We start from the raw sequence: 15,572 nt of genomic DNA, 5'->3' as shown, positions 1-15,572 counted from the left end.
GGAAGTATTAGGGACCACGATCCAGATGTTCCGAAGTCTGAGAGACCAAGATGTGTGAGCTGCGAGGGAAGGCATTTTCAGACTTTGGAAACATCTATGTGTTTGTGAAAAAGACTGGGAGCAGGCCAAGCTGCATGGGATTGCATCCTGGGGAGTGGCACTGCTGCGAAAGCAGATCACTAAATTACAAGAGCAGACTTGATGATACAATCTTGTAATACTGGGCATGGGAGCAGGGTTAAATAGCCGCAAAGTTGCTGAGGACCCAAACCAGCCCCACCAAGAACAGATCAGCTAAGTGCAACAACAAAAAGTGTGAGTTTTGAGTGCATGGTCCGAGCATTTGGGAGGAAGTAGATTTATAATATATCTTGAAATTTCAGAGGCAGCTATTAATGATTTACAGTTGTGAAAGCAGCTACAAATTGTAAGGCAAACAACTAGATTTTTTTTAAAATGCCAAACACTGGGTTTTCCTTGAATCAACAGTTAATGCAGAAAAAGAAATCAAGTACAATACTGTTTGGAAAGAAATTAGCTGCTAAACTTCTCAGCATGGGTGCATATGTGTACTGTGTGAAAAAATGCATTAGCTCAGATTTTGTATTCACAATGAGGGCAGTGCTGTTAATGTTCGCTGTCATTATCCTGGGAAACTGACAAACTTTTGGAGTCTGGACACAGTTAAAAAACAGAAATTCAAAGGTCACTGTCCGTGATTCCCTGTTCCTCTGAAGACTATGAATTCAAAGTCCCTAGAGATAGCAGTCTTTAGCAAACTCTGAACTGACAAGAGCATTTACTTTACTGCAAAGATATCCCTGTTAAACACATCCAAATAGTTATGCCTTGTAAATGAGATGTAAATGAGTTTTTAACTACTGTTGACTTCTGTTGCTGGCACTGGAGAACAATTTTAATTTGTATTTTGCCAAACGTTTCCATTATGAAAAAGATTCTGCAGTTCTTTAAGATCTCGAAAGTTATTTCATCGAAAAGTTTGTTGATGGCATTTTATATTTTAATGTGAGAAGGGTCAACACCAGTGATCACTTAGACGGTTTAATATACAGAACTAAATCAACATCAATAAGAAAATTCAACTTTCACAATAATTACATGATCGAAATAACATGACAAATACAAAAAGTTTCAAGTCAGTATTTCAAATTAGGGGAGTGAGTGAAAGGAAAAACCAGAGACAGTCAGCATCACATAGAAGAGAGGACAATAGGAGCATCAAAACATAATCAGCATCATTGTTCCTTTGTAAGTGAAAGGAACCAGCCCCTATGGGAGGTATCCCTACTTGGATACCTCAGGGATACGATTGCCTACCTGCAAGCCAGGGGATGGATGACTGCCTCATCAGTCTGGACCAGGAGAAGGCCTTTGACATGACATTGCACACCTACATGGGGGATGTTCTCTCCAAAATGGTCCACAGTCTGGACAGATTTCCTGAAGATGCTGGGAATATGGTTCGGAGGGGCTGGAAAGTGCGCAAAATGTTGGGAGGAGTGCATTGTCAAGGTGAAGCAGAAACTGAACCACTCCCTTCCCATTGTAAGTAAAAGCCTGGTCATCATGTGTGAGGCACTCTCTTTGTTGTGCTACATGGAGAAAGTCTGGCCCATTCCCTGAACCTGCACAGTTGCAATCACCCAAGCCTTCTTCCACTTCATCTGGAGGCCTAAGGTGAACCATGTCTGAAGGGACACCATGTACAAAGCTCTGGATAAGGAGGGGGCAATGAATGTACACAGTGTCACCCTCATCCTGACAGCTACCTTTGTGTGTGGCTGCCTCATGTTGTGCTTATACCCTCGGTACATGAACTCCAAGTGTCACTGTATACTGAGATTCTACCTGTCCATGGTGTTGCAAAGGATGGGCCTGACCTCGTTACCATGGAATGCTCGTATCACTTGTCCTTTGTGGAGAAACTTACAAAGAGAAACACCTTTGACTCCAAGTCCATCAGGAAATGGTCAGCGTGTAGTGTCCTCGAGATTCTGTTGGAAAAGGAGAGGATGAATCCTGTCAGGTTATTCCCTGAGCAGATTGTCAAAGTCATTTGGTGGAATGCCTCATCACCAGAACTTTCCAGCAAGCTTGGATGGCAGTGAGGAAGGCACCACCTGCGAGATCCTTCTTGTAGACCTGGACTCTCCATGCCACTGAACGCTGCCCTCGAAGTGGCTGCAGGGGGAGGGGTTTGAGAATATCACACACCTCCTTCTGAAATGTGCCTTTGGAAAGCAAGTGTTTGCCCAGAGCAGCTCTATGATGCAGGACCTTGTTCTCTATGGTCTGTTCCCCATGACTCACACCAAGACACCGAGACTGCGCCTGGAGAGCCCAGTGAAAGACGCTCATGGTCTGCCTGCCAGAGAAAGGAGTTGACCCTGACAGAGTGATGCAGACTGGCACATTCCAAGGTCCAGGACTACGCGGAGGGACATGCTGAAACCTGGGGCAGCTGCTGCCAAGGTGCAGTGGGGAAAGACCACTGCCTAAGGTCTCTCTGTCAAAGTTAAATTCAATCCATTCAGTCCCGGGGCCTCAGATGCGTGTAGATGTAGTCTGGCATAAATAAGAAATGCCTTGGGTTGGTTTGTTTGCCATATGTAAGGACTGTGTACAGAATCAAATTGCCCTAGTGACTGTGTATACAAAGATATTTTTTATGAATAAAGTATATTTTTGAAATAAGAAAAGTATCTTTACTTGGTATCTCTACTTGGAAGCAGATCAAAGGGAGTGACTGTGGAGCATCTGCAATGCTGAGCTCTCTGTGAGGTGGTTACATCACAGCTAAAGAGTGCACTGGCAAAAAAACGGGAATGCGTGACCAGAACACAAAGTGAAAGAACGAGGCAGGTAATGTAAGAATCCCTGAGGACCACCTCTCTCTCTAACAGATTTCCCACCTACTGGGATAGGTGACTTTTCAGGGATTTTCAACAAAATCTGTGGTACCACAAATTGCTTACCTGCATGGGGAGGGGAGAGATAGGAGTGGAAGGGTAGTAGTGATAGAGGGTTATATCATAAGGGGAACAGATGGGTACTTCTGCAGTCACGTGACATCATGTTGCCTCCTTGGTGTCACTGATGGAGTGTTGTGTCCAGTTCTGGTCACCCAGGATATCGTTAACCTAGAGAGGTTTCAGAAAAGATTTGCCAGGATGTTGCTGGGTATAGAAGGTTTGAGTTATAAAGAAAAGCTGGAGAGGCTGAGACCTTTTTAAGGGGCGATTAGGAGGTGGAGAGGTAACCTTATGCAAGTTTTTAAAAATCATGAGGGGTATAGATAAGGTTAATGGTGGTTGTCTTCTCCCTATGATGGGGGATTTCAAGACTGCGGGGCACATTTTTAAGGAGAGAGATTTTAAAAAGATGAGGGGCAATTTTTTTTTACACAGAGGGTGATTTGCATGTGAAATGAACTTCCTGAGGAAGTGGTGGATGTGGGTGCAATTATAATGTTGAAGACATTTGGATGGATATATGAACAGGAAAGGTTTGGAGGGATATGAGCCAGAAGCAGAAGTTTGAGTGCATGTTTGGCACGGACTAGATGGACTGAAGGGTCTGTTTCTGCACTGTATGACTCTATAGCTTTATAAGTGACACCTCAATGATATCACTGAGTGGCTACAATTCTGAAGGGGGAAGAGTGAACAGCCAAAGCTTGTAACTTATGTCAGAACCAATGATATGAGAAAGAAGAAGGAAGAGGTCCTATTAGTAGGATAGAGGGAGCTAGGAGATAAAATATAAAGGGAACCAAGAAGGTTACAGTCTCAGAATCCTTAACAAAGGTCGAGAGGGGACCTGATAGAGATGTGTAGGATAATGAAGAGCACAGATAGCATAAGTAAGCACTTTCTCCATTAGTTTGGGGTCAATAAGCAGGGAGCGTGGATGTATGATAAGATGTAGAAAGCTAAGAGGAGAGGAGAGGAAAGGAGAAATGTTTTCATCCAGATGGTTGTGGGAGTCTGGAACTGACTGCCTGCAAAGGCGGTTGAGTGAGAAACACTCATAACATTGAAGCAGAATTTAGATATTCACTTGTGTTGCCATAGCCTCTGGCGCTCTGTGCTAAAATCTGGAACATGGGATTAATGTGGGCAGCTCTTTGTTGATTGGCACAGATGCAATAGTCTGAATAGCGTCTTTTTGTGTCATAAATGTCTATGTAGGGGATTATCACTAGCATCTCTCCTAGATCAATGGTCTTCAACCTGCCATTCTGGACCCACATTAAGGACTCGTGCAGCTTCTGAACTTATAGAGCTATAGAGTCATACAGTGCAGAAACAGACCCTTCAGTCCATCAGTCCGTGCCAAACATGCACTCAAACTTCTGCTTCTGGCTCATATCCCTCCAAACCTTTCCTGTTCATATACCCATCCAAATGTCTTCAACATTATAATTGCACCCACATCCGCCACTTCCTCAGGAAGTTCATTTCACATGCAAATCACCCTCTGTGTAAAAATAAATTACCCCTCATCTTTTTTAAATCTCTCTCCTTAAAAATGTGCCCCGCAGTCTTGAAATCCCCCATCCTAGGGAGAAGACAACCACCATTAACCCTATTTATACCCCTCATGATTTTTAAAAACTTGCATAAGGTTACCTCTCCACCTCCTAATCGCCCCTGAAAAAGGTCTCAGCCTCTCCAGCTATTCTTTATAACTCAAACCTTCTATACCCAGCAACATCCTGGTAAATCTTTTCTGAAACCTCTCCAGCTTAACGATATCCTGGGTGACCAGAACTGGACATAACACTCCATCAGAAGCTTGGTGGATCAAACTCATTTTATTGGTGACTAAATGTCTCATTTTGTTTTTATTTTAAGATTCTAGTTGTGAGAAAATAGCATTCAAATGTTGTTTAAATGTGTCTTTGTCTTGTTTCTCCTTATAATTTGCATTTGACGAATAGCATTGCAGTCTTGGGATTTGCATTTCTGCTAAATATTTAGAACAGCCTTTCTTGTTATGATCCCTGGTGATCCTTGTGCTAAGTTTTATCCGAGCTAGAGATATTCCAAGCATTATGGCAACCTGCTTCTTGTCCCTCACGATTTCCTGTAGTAAGCTAACTCCATTACATTTTTACTTAAAGTACTGGATATAATATATGATTTGGAGATGCCAGTATTGGACTGGGGTGTACAAAGTTAAAAATCACACAGTACCAGAATACACTCCAACAGGTTTATTTGGAAGCACTAGCTTTCAGAGTGCTGCTCCTGCTTCCAAGTAAACCTGTTGGACTATAACCAGATGTAATATAGGAATGAAGCTTTTCTATTTGGGACAAGGAATTGTGTTAGTTTCAATAATAAAGTCGGCTTCAAGAAAAAGGACAGAAGTTATTAGTGATAGTGACAAAGGCATCACTCTAATTGATGCAGACTGGAGTGAAGAGGAGTCTCACCCTATTCATAGCCTTGATTCACTTTTATTCATCAAGCTCAAATGAGAAAACTCGATCAATCCAACATGACTGGCAGAGACACGATAAACTGGTAACCAAATAGCTCAGTATCTTTTCAAGCACAGGCACAACAGTAAATGGAACTTGTTCTGCTCCAGATTAAAAATATTTAATTGCAACCTGTGTCAGCTAAGAAGTATGGGAGCTCTCTCTCTCTGTGGGAGTATCATCACATGGTTTGACAGTGTAAAAACAGACCATTCAGACCATTATGTCTAGGCCAAGCTCCACATGAGGCATCTAAGTTTAATTTCACTCCCATGCTTGCGTTCCACCCCCATTCTTTCATCTTCTGCAGCAATTTAACAACAAGGTTTGATTAAATTAAAGCAAAGTTCATTAATGGTGCTACCAATTGTGTGGAGTTTGCACGTTCTCCCCGTGTCTGCGTGGGTTTCCTCCGGGTGCTCCGGTTTCCTCCCACAGTCCAAAGATGTGAAGGTAAGGTGAATTGGCTGTGGTAAATTGCCCGTAGTGTTAGGTAAGGGGTAAATGTAGGGGTATGGGTGGGTTGCGCTTCGGCGGGTCGGTGTGGACTTGTTGGGCCGAAGGGCCTGTTTCCACACTGTAATGTAATCTAATCTAATCAATTGTGGACAGAAGTGTGGAAGGCTACTTTGCAAGCCACGTATTTGATGGAACTAAAAACACAAACATATTTCTTCTTTCCTTTTCTGAAGTTATTTATCTTCCTTGGAAACAAGTTACAAGAAAATATGGGATTTACAAACTTCTTCTTCCCTTTCATCAAACTGCTCCAGAAACCCAATTGGTTCAAGCCCCATTGCTATGAATCATAGAAACTAGAATCAGGAGGAATCAATCTAGCCCTTCCAGCTATCTCCACCAATCAATATGGTCATGGCTGATCCTTTATCTCAATGGCATATTCCTGCTTTTCCTGATGCCACTTAGTGCAATAAAATCTAAAACTTTATTTCCTTCTTAAATATATTCAGTGACTTGGCCTCCCACAGACTTCTGTAGTACAGCATTTCATGGGTCCACTGTCCCACTAAACTATTTCCTCATTTCAGTTCGAAATGGTCTATCCTGTATTCTGAGACTGTATCACTAGGTCTAGGCTCACCATTCAAGGAAAATATCCTCCCTACATCTAGGTTGTTCAGCCTTGTTAGAATTGTATAAATTTCAATCACTTCCCCACTCATTGTTCTAAACTCTATTGAGTACAAGTCAGTTGATATAATTTCACCTTGTAAGCCTTCACCGCACTCCTTCTATGACAAGTACATTCTGTCTTAGATAGTGAGACTAAACTGCACGCAATACTCCAGCTAAGAACTCACCAAGGCGCTATATAACTGCAGTAAGAGACCCCCACTCTGAACTCAAATCCTCTTGCAATGAAGGCCAATGTGTAATTTATCTTCCTATTTGCTTGTTTGCACATGCCTGTCTACTTTCTTTGACTGGTGCACAAGTGCACCCAGATCGCTTTGCACATCCACACTTCTCAATATATCACCTTCTAAATAATGCTCTTCCTTTTAGTTATTCACACTGAAGTATGCTTCCTGTGTGCTTGCCCACTCACTCAATGTGTCTGAATCACCTTGAAGATTTCTTACAACCTCTTCACATCTCACAATCCTGTCCAGTTTTCTGTCATCAAGCAAATTGGAAATATTGCATTTAATTCCCTTGTCTGGTCATTTATATACCTATATATAGTTCCCCGCCCCCGTACCTGCTGTGGACATAGAACATAGAACATAGAACATAGAAGAATACAGCGCAGTACAGGCCCTTCGGCCCTCGATGTTGCGCCGATCCAAGCCCACCTAACCTACACTAGCCCACTATCCTCCATATGCCTATCCAATGCCCGCTTAAATGCCCATAATGAGGGAGAGTCCACCACTGCTACTGGCAGGGCATTCCATGAACTCACGACTCGCTGAGTAAAGAACCTACCCCTAACATCTGTCCTATACCTACCCCCCCTTAATTTAAAGCTATGCCCCCATGTAATAGCTGACTCCATACGTGGAAAAAGATTCTCACTGTCGACCCTATCTAATCCCCTAATCATCTTGTACACCTCTATCAAGTCACCCCTAAACCTTCTTTTCTCCAATGAAAACAACCCCAAGTGCCTCAGCCTTTCCTCATACGATCTTCCTACCATACCAGGCAACATCCTGGTAAACCTCCTCTGCACCCGTTCCAGTGCCTCCTCATCCTTCCTATAGTATGGCGACCAAAACTGCACACAATACTCCAGATGCGGACGCACCAGAGTCTTGTACAACTGCAACATGACCTCAGTACTCCGGAACTCAATTCCTCTACCAATAAAAGCCAGTACGCCATATGCCTTCTTCACCGCACTATTTACCTGGGTGGCAACTTTCAAAGATCTGTGTACATGGACACCAAGATCCCTCTGCTCATCCACACTACCAAGTATCTGTCCATTAGCCCAGTACCCCATCTTTTTGTTACTCTTACCAAAGTGAATCACCTCACACTTAGCTACATTGAACTCCATTTGCCACCTTTCTGCCCAGTTCTGCAGCTTATCTATATCCCGCTGTAACCTGCCACATCCTTCCTCTCTGTCTACAACTCCTCCGACTTTCGTATCATCTGCAAACTTGCTCAACCAACCTTCTAACCCCTCCTCCAGGTCATTTATAAAAATGACAAACAGCAATGCTCCCAAAACAGATCCTTGCGGAACACCGCTAGTGACGGCACTCCAAGATGAACCTTTGCCATCAACTACTACCCTCTGTCTTCTTCCAGCCAGCCAACTCCTAATCCAAACCTCTAACTCACCCTCAATGCCATACCTCCGTATTTTTTGCAGTAGTCTACCATGGGGAACCTTATCAAACGCCTTACTAAAATCCATATACACCACATCTACCGCTTTCTCCTCGTCCACCTCCTTAGTCACCTTCTCAAAGAATTCAATAAGGTTTGTGAGGCATGACCTGCCCTTCATAAAAGCATGCTGACTATCCTTGATCACATTATTCCTATTCAGATGTTCATAAATCCTATCCCTTACAATTCTCTCTAAGATTTTGCCCACAACAGAAGTGAGACTCACCGGCCTATAGTTACTAGGGTTATCCCTACTCCCCTTCTTGAACAAGGGAACCACATTTGCTAGCCTTCAATCTTCTGGCACTACTCCTGTAGACAACGAGGACATAAAAATCAAGGCCAATGGCTCTGCAATCTCCTCCCTTGCTTCCCAGAGAATCCTAGGATAAATGCCATCAGGCCCAGGGGACTTATCTATTTTCACCCTTTCCAGAATTTCCAACACCTCTTCTCTACATACCTCAAAGCCATCCATTCTACTTAATTGTGACTCAGTACTCACATTGACAACAATGTCCTGTTCCTGATTGAATACTGACGAAAAGTATTCATTCAATGTTTCCCCAATCTCTTCATGTTCCAGGACCTACTGTGGAAGCCCAAAACTGTGGACAGAAGTGAACCCATTCACTTAAATGGGCAATTTAGCTTCCCAGCAGCCTCCTGGTCCCTGGTTCCGGAACATTCCCTGTAATATGTTCCAGCCGTGGGAAACCACGGGTAACTGAAACCGCAGAAAACGATTGCCCTGTAGATATAAATCTAATAATTGACTCCAAGAGGAGTCATACTGGACTCAAAACATTAATTCCGTTCCCCTCTCCACAGATGCTCTCCATGATTTTCTGTGTTTGGTTCAGATGTTTAACATCTGCTCTATTTTGCATTTATTTTAATGTATGACTGTTTACATTTTGTTTTGTTTCTCGCTCAGCTTGGAATTTTATTGGTGATTATGGCCTGTGTGTACATGCTTCTACTTGAATACTGAATAGCAGGAGAGTATGGCTTTCTGTACTCTGAGTGATATAATGAGGATCTTCAATGTAGGGGGTCAAATGACAAAGTGGACTAACATTTAAATTTGTCTAAGTCTTTCACATAAGGGGTACAAATTCTATGGTCAGCAGCCGACTACCAAATAATATGCTTGCTCACATCTGATGTTAAATGAGGTTTGACTAAAAGGTTTTACAGTAGACTTGCAGTTCAGTCATGAATTGCTATCAAAGATATGTTTTGTGAAATGACAGAAATTCTAAATGACCCAATAACATAATTACAGCTCTGGTATTCCAGACCAGTGCCTGTGTTGACAAGATGATGTGAAAGTACTATGTAACAACATTACTTTTAAAATAGTCAAGCTTTAGTTTGGTTTCTAAGTAAATACCTAGTTTCTGTTTATTGTAGGTGCGTGGAGGCAGGTTATGAATGCTCAGTAGTTCAAAGTTCTTAAATGCAAAGTATCTATTAATCACAAGAATGGTATTGTGACTCAAACCCGTTCCGCAAGTACAGCTCCTCTATTTACAACAAGCTCATTCTTCTCCGTACAATGTGGGCAGTATACTATTACAGAAGTTAGTATTTCCTAATCATGTATAACGCAGCGAATATGACAAGAAATAGCTGCCCTGTTTAGCCGTTCTGTTTCTTTTATTAGGCATCTGGGCGAAATGCTATCCTGGGATTCTGCCCATCTAGTCCAAATTGCAATAACTTTCTGGGCAGAAATTTAGCTGGCAATACTGGTGGGGAGAAGGCGAGGGACATTCAGTTATGGCAGTGTTTTTAAATACCCCCCACCCCCAATGATCAGAAATCCAACATAATCTAACTCAGTTACAGCTTTTACTGAAACGTATTCTGAGGTTCGCAGAAAACCCGTTTCAAGGAATCCCTAAAATGTGAAAGCAGGCTACTCTGCCCATCATGCCAACACCACCAAAGAGCAACCCACTCAGACCTACCCCCGGCTATTCCAGCCAGCCTGCACATGCCTAAACACTACAGGTAATTTAGCATGGCTAATTCAGCTAACCTGTACATATTTGGACTGTGGGAGAAAACCAACACAGACACAGGGAGACTGTACAAATTCCACACAGACAGTCACCCGCAGGTGGAATCAAACCCAGGTCCCTGGTGCTGTGAGGTAACAGTGCTAGCTGCTGATCCACCGTGATGCCCCACTGTAGAATGAATGGGTCTGTAGTTTAATCTTTTAAAAGTTAATGAATGCAGACCTTATCCTAATACCGCCAATGCACGGCCAGTATACAGGTTTCTCCAGTTATGTGAAACCCGCCTGGGTTAACAAGGCAGGGCTACATGGGGGGGATTCATTGCTTTGAGAAATAATAAGGTTCAAGGGCAGCTGAAGAGTAAAACATTGGAGCTGCATCCCTGCTTAAGTGAGAAGATTTTTCTCATAGTGTGCTATCATCACTTTCCAGGTGATTTGCTACTTTTTGCAAGTCATTTCATGGAACGTAAATATCATTTTCTTTACCTTCACTTTCCAGGTTTCAGCTTTCACTGAAGAACAGTTTATGCAGTTAGCTCTTGGATATTCACTCTGAGCTACAGGACGGGGCTGAATTGGGTGGGGCTGTTTTCCCTGCAGCGTCGGAGGTTGAGGGGTGACCTTATAGAGGTTTGTAAAATCATGAGGGGCATGGATAGGATAAATAGACAGCTTCTTTTCCCTGGGGGAGGGGAGTCCAGACATAGAGGACATAGGTTTAGGGCGAGAGGGGAAAGATCTAAAAGGGACATAAGTTGTAACTTTTTCATTCAAATAATGGTGCATGTATGGAATGAGCTGCCAGAGGAAGTGGTGGAGGTGGGTACAGTTACAACATTTAAAAGACATCTGGATGGGTATATGAATAGGAAGGGTTTTGAGGGATGTGGGCCAAAAGCTGGCAAATAGGACTAAATTACTTTAGTATGTCTGGTTAGCATGGACGAGTTGGAGTGCAGGTTATGTTTCTTCTGTTTCTGTGCTGTACATCTCTATGACTCTATGCAGAAACAATAGGATCAGCAGCAACAGCACCAGAGCAACAGACATAAACAGCAACAGCAGCAGCAGTTTCCTTCTCATCATGCCGCAGGACAGAGGATGATCCCAGAAGTCCAGATCAAAGCAGGCAATACACAAGGACAGATAACGGCAGAGAATTGGCTTTCCTGACAAGCCTGTGTGTCTCAGGATTTCACTGCAGCTCACTGCTGGAACAGGACCTCTCTCCCAGTTTGCCATTGGCTGCCAAGTTTGCCACAGCCCTGAACTGCTTCACCTCCAACTCCTTCCAGGGATTGGCTTCTGCCCATCTTTCAGATGTTCGGTGCTACGTTGGTCAGGGCTGCCACTTACTCCCGCTGAGATTTCAGAAGGTGTCACGTTTGTTGTCACCAGGGTTGGATTCCCCTAATTTGAAGGGAGTCAGAGACTACATGCACCTGTCACTCAAGGCACCCTGAGATCGATGAGCAGCCTTTGTTATTTGGAACTGATTCCACTCCGTCGATGTTCAGTGGGTTTGGGACCACTTTCACACGGGTCTCTGAAGGATTTATAAGGAGCTGCCACCAAGCCTTTATCCTCTCCCAGTCACATCTTCCATTGGTCTTCACACATAGGCAGCTCCTTTGGAGATGAATACCACTCTTTAAGGTTATGCCAATAAGACTAATGAGAAGCCTGACCACTAATGCAGTGGGAAATTATGAACAGCACCACATCATCAAACAGCAATCTTTTAATTCCAAGTATTTGACTGGCAAATTTTCCAATATCCTGTTTAAAATGCTGAATTAAGGGCTAGATCCCATCGATGTGCTGTGGGCAGCACAACTCTATCACTTGGTTGTGGTTCTGTTCACCGAGCTGGGAATTTGTGTTGCAGACGTTTCATCCCCTGTCTAGGTGACATCCTCAGTGCTTGGGAGCCTCCTGTGAAGCACTTCTTTGATCTTTCCTCCGGCGTTTATAGTGGTTTGTCTCTGCCACTTCCGGTTGTCAGTTCCAGCTGTCCGTTCCAGTGGTCGGTATATTGGGTCCAGGTCGATGTGCTTATTGATTGAATCTGTGGATGAGTGCCATGCCTCTAGGAATTCCCTGGCTGTTCTGTTTGGCTTGTCCTATACTGGTAGTGTTGTCCCAGTCGAATTCATGTTGCTTATCATCTGTGTGTGTGTGGCTACTAAGAATAGCTGGTCGTGTCGTTTCGTGGCTAGTTGGTGTTCATGGATGCGGACCGTTAGCTGTCTTCCTGTTTGTCCTATGTAATGTTTTGTGCAGTCCTTGCATGGGATTTTGTACACTACATTGGATTTGCTCATGCTGGGTATCACCACAAAGGTATACAGGAAAGCCACACACACAGACAAGTCCTGAACTACGAAAGCAACCACCCCAACACACACAAAAGTAGTTGCATCAAGACACTGTTCAAAAGGGCCACAACACACTGCAGTACACCAGAACTGCAAAAAGAGGAAGAAGAACACCTATACAATGTATTTGCCAAAAATGGATACCCGCGCAATTTCATCAACAGATGCCTAAGGGAAAGACATCGGAATGAGAACATGCCGCAACCCAAAGGACTAGCCACACTACCATACATCAAGAGCATTTCCGAACTGACAGCCAGACTACTGCGACCACTAGGACTCATAACAGCACACACCCAACAGCCACTCTCAGACAACAACACACCAGAATGAAGGACCCGATACCCAGCAACATCTTAAATCTGTTTGGATCTGGTGCATGCACACACACTCATAAAAAACCCTAATGTAACCATTGCTCCCGTCCAGACCTCATGCCATCAGGAGCAGCTTGGTATGTGGGGAGTGTAAACTCAGTAGTGATGGCAAGGACACCAGAGTCTGTTTGCATCTTATTAGTGGGACGGTAAATGGCAGGAGGCTGTCCTTAGGCTAACTGAGTCCCTTAAAAATCACATTTTGCCTCTTATGGGCATATTGCCATAATTGCTGAAATCATACAGTGCTAAGGTCCCAATGGCTTGGCTGAAGGTTTGTGTGGACACTCCCTCCTGTGCAAAAAAAAGTCTTAATGCTTTCCCAAGCTGGGAGTAGCTGAGGGCTTTCAGGGTGAGTCTGATTGGAGGAATAATCGGGTCAGGTTGGATCAGGCTGGGCCTTTGGGATATAGAGTCAATGGGTGGTGGTGATTTAATGGAATTGGAAGGGGAGATGGGTGAGGCCAGTCTGAAAGGGTCAGCTCTGGGAAGGATAAGTGAAGAACCAATGGGATGGGAGCTGGGTAGAGGGGTTCAGGGAGGGACTTATCCATGGGATGTTGGGTCTGTTGGGTCTTAGATCTCTGGGGTGTTTGGTTCGATAGCTAGGGGTGGGAGGTTGGGCATTGAGGGAGGTGTGGATAGGTGGCAGGAGTTAGTTGGGGTAAGAGGGTTTTGGTCAGTGTTGAGTCAGCATGATCACTTTTATAGTTAGTCAGAGCAGATGTTAACCTTTCTCATTTTTCCTGACTGCTATCAAGTAAGTGAGTCAGGACCATCTGAAACCAGCAACTCTAAGGAGAGATGCTGACCTTACGGAAGGCTCCAGATGTGGGGTTTTTGTCCATCGGAATCAGCTATACTAGGACCCCTTGCATAGTCCTAACTCGCAGCTCTCACCTACACTGCTGCAATGGTGATCTTCCTAATGGGAGATCTGGGCCGCTGCCTCTGGTAATCATGTGACTTTACAAACCTCATAAAAGCATTTTGTAACATGTTCACTTAAAACTATTTTGGGCTCTATGTTATTCAAGATGGAATGTTAAGAAGACATAAAGTTCATATGTTTTAAAACTTTACGCCCAGCAGGGTGCTTCACTTTTATCACACAATTCCTGACTGGATCACACACATACTTATTTTGTACATTGTATGATGGATGGGTGATAGCAGATGGAGCTAAAACCTGTTGTTGTTTTGGCTTCTAGATTGATTTAACAATGATCCTTGGGGACCTCCCTACAAAAACTGTGGCTGTCTGGCATATTATTTACAAGATTCTCCATTTGGAAATCTAGTTGGCAGCACCAACTGTTTTAATATGGCTCTGGAAACATTGAATATATGGGAACACCTATTTAAATATTCAACAGTTATTCGAACAGCGCCTGGACTTGCTTCCCTCTCCATGCCTGAACATTAGCATGTTATCTTCATGTTTACTACTCAGTACTCCTCTAGCTTCCTAGTTCTGCTGCTGTGATCACAGAATTGATTCTTCTTCAATAATGTTTCCTCATTCATTCTCCAAAAGGCTCACTGACACTCTTCCCCTTATAAGCAGCAACCGCTACAGTCTTATTATGCTCTTTCCCTGACCTGCCTGTGTGGTGTTGTGACCAGTTACTAATTTGATTAACTTCCATCTGGTTCCACTCACTGTTCCCAATTTTGATTCATTTAATTCTGTCAGCAGAGAGGCTATCACTACTCCTGTCCTCATCATCTTCCAGAATGTGTATTTTCTAGCAAGCAAGATACCAGCTATCCATGCGCAAATTGAGAATGATCGCAGAGCCTTAACAAAGACCTGACCAAGCAGTAATGACATATTGTCATAGAGTCATAGAGATGTACAGCATGGAAATAGACCCTTGAGTCCAACTCATGCATGCCAATCAGATATCCTAAACTAATCTAGTCCCATTTACTAGCACTTCGCACATATCCCTCTTAACCTTCCTATTCATAAACCCATCCAGATGCTTTCTAAATATTGTAATTGTACCAGCCTCCACCACTTCCTCTGGCAGCTCATTTCATGCACGCACCACCCTCTACCTGAAAAAGTTGCCCCTTAGGTCCCTTTTAAAGGGGCGGCACAGTGGCTCAGTGGTTAGCACTGCTGCCTCACAGCACTAGGGTCCCAGGTTCAATTCCAGCCTTGGGTGACTGTCTGTGTGGAGATTGCACATTCTTCCCGTGTCTGCATGGGTTTGCTCCGGTTTTCTCCCACAGTCCAAAAATGTGCAGGTCAGGTGAATTGGTTATGCTAAAGATTGCCCATAGTGTTAGGTGCATTAGTCAGAGGGAAGTGGGTCTGGATGGGTTACTCTTCGGACGGTTGGCGTGGACTGGTTGGGCCGAAGGGCCTGTTTCCGCACTGTAGGGAATCTAATCTAAAT

The 15,572-nt window shown here is 43.7% G+C and overlaps 1 long non-coding RNA gene across 1 annotated transcript in view; it reads left to right on the top strand.

Annotated features, from left to right (window-relative positions):
• The first annotated feature begins 243 nt into the window (after window positions 1-243).
• LOC148145889 (uncharacterized) overlaps window positions 244-15,572 on the top strand; it is a 95,138-nt gene continuing 79,809 nt past the window's right edge. The window contains exon 1 of the long non-coding RNA XR_015761165.1: window positions 244-315. This is a non-coding gene — a long non-coding RNA (uncharacterized LOC148145889). The remainder of the gene's footprint in view (window positions 316-15,572) is intronic.

The sequence above is a fragment of the Chiloscyllium plagiosum genome, unplaced genomic scaffold, assembly GCF_037043375.1.
Source record: "Chiloscyllium plagiosum isolate Xiang-an unplaced genomic scaffold, Cpla_swu_hap1 HiC_scaffold_23, whole genome shotgun sequence".
NCBI classification, from domain to species: domain Eukaryota; kingdom Metazoa; phylum Chordata; class Chondrichthyes; order Orectolobiformes; family Hemiscylliidae; genus Chiloscyllium; species Chiloscyllium plagiosum.
The sequence above is the reverse complement of the archived record's forward strand: the minus strand, read 5'-3'. Positions and strand labels throughout refer to the sequence as shown.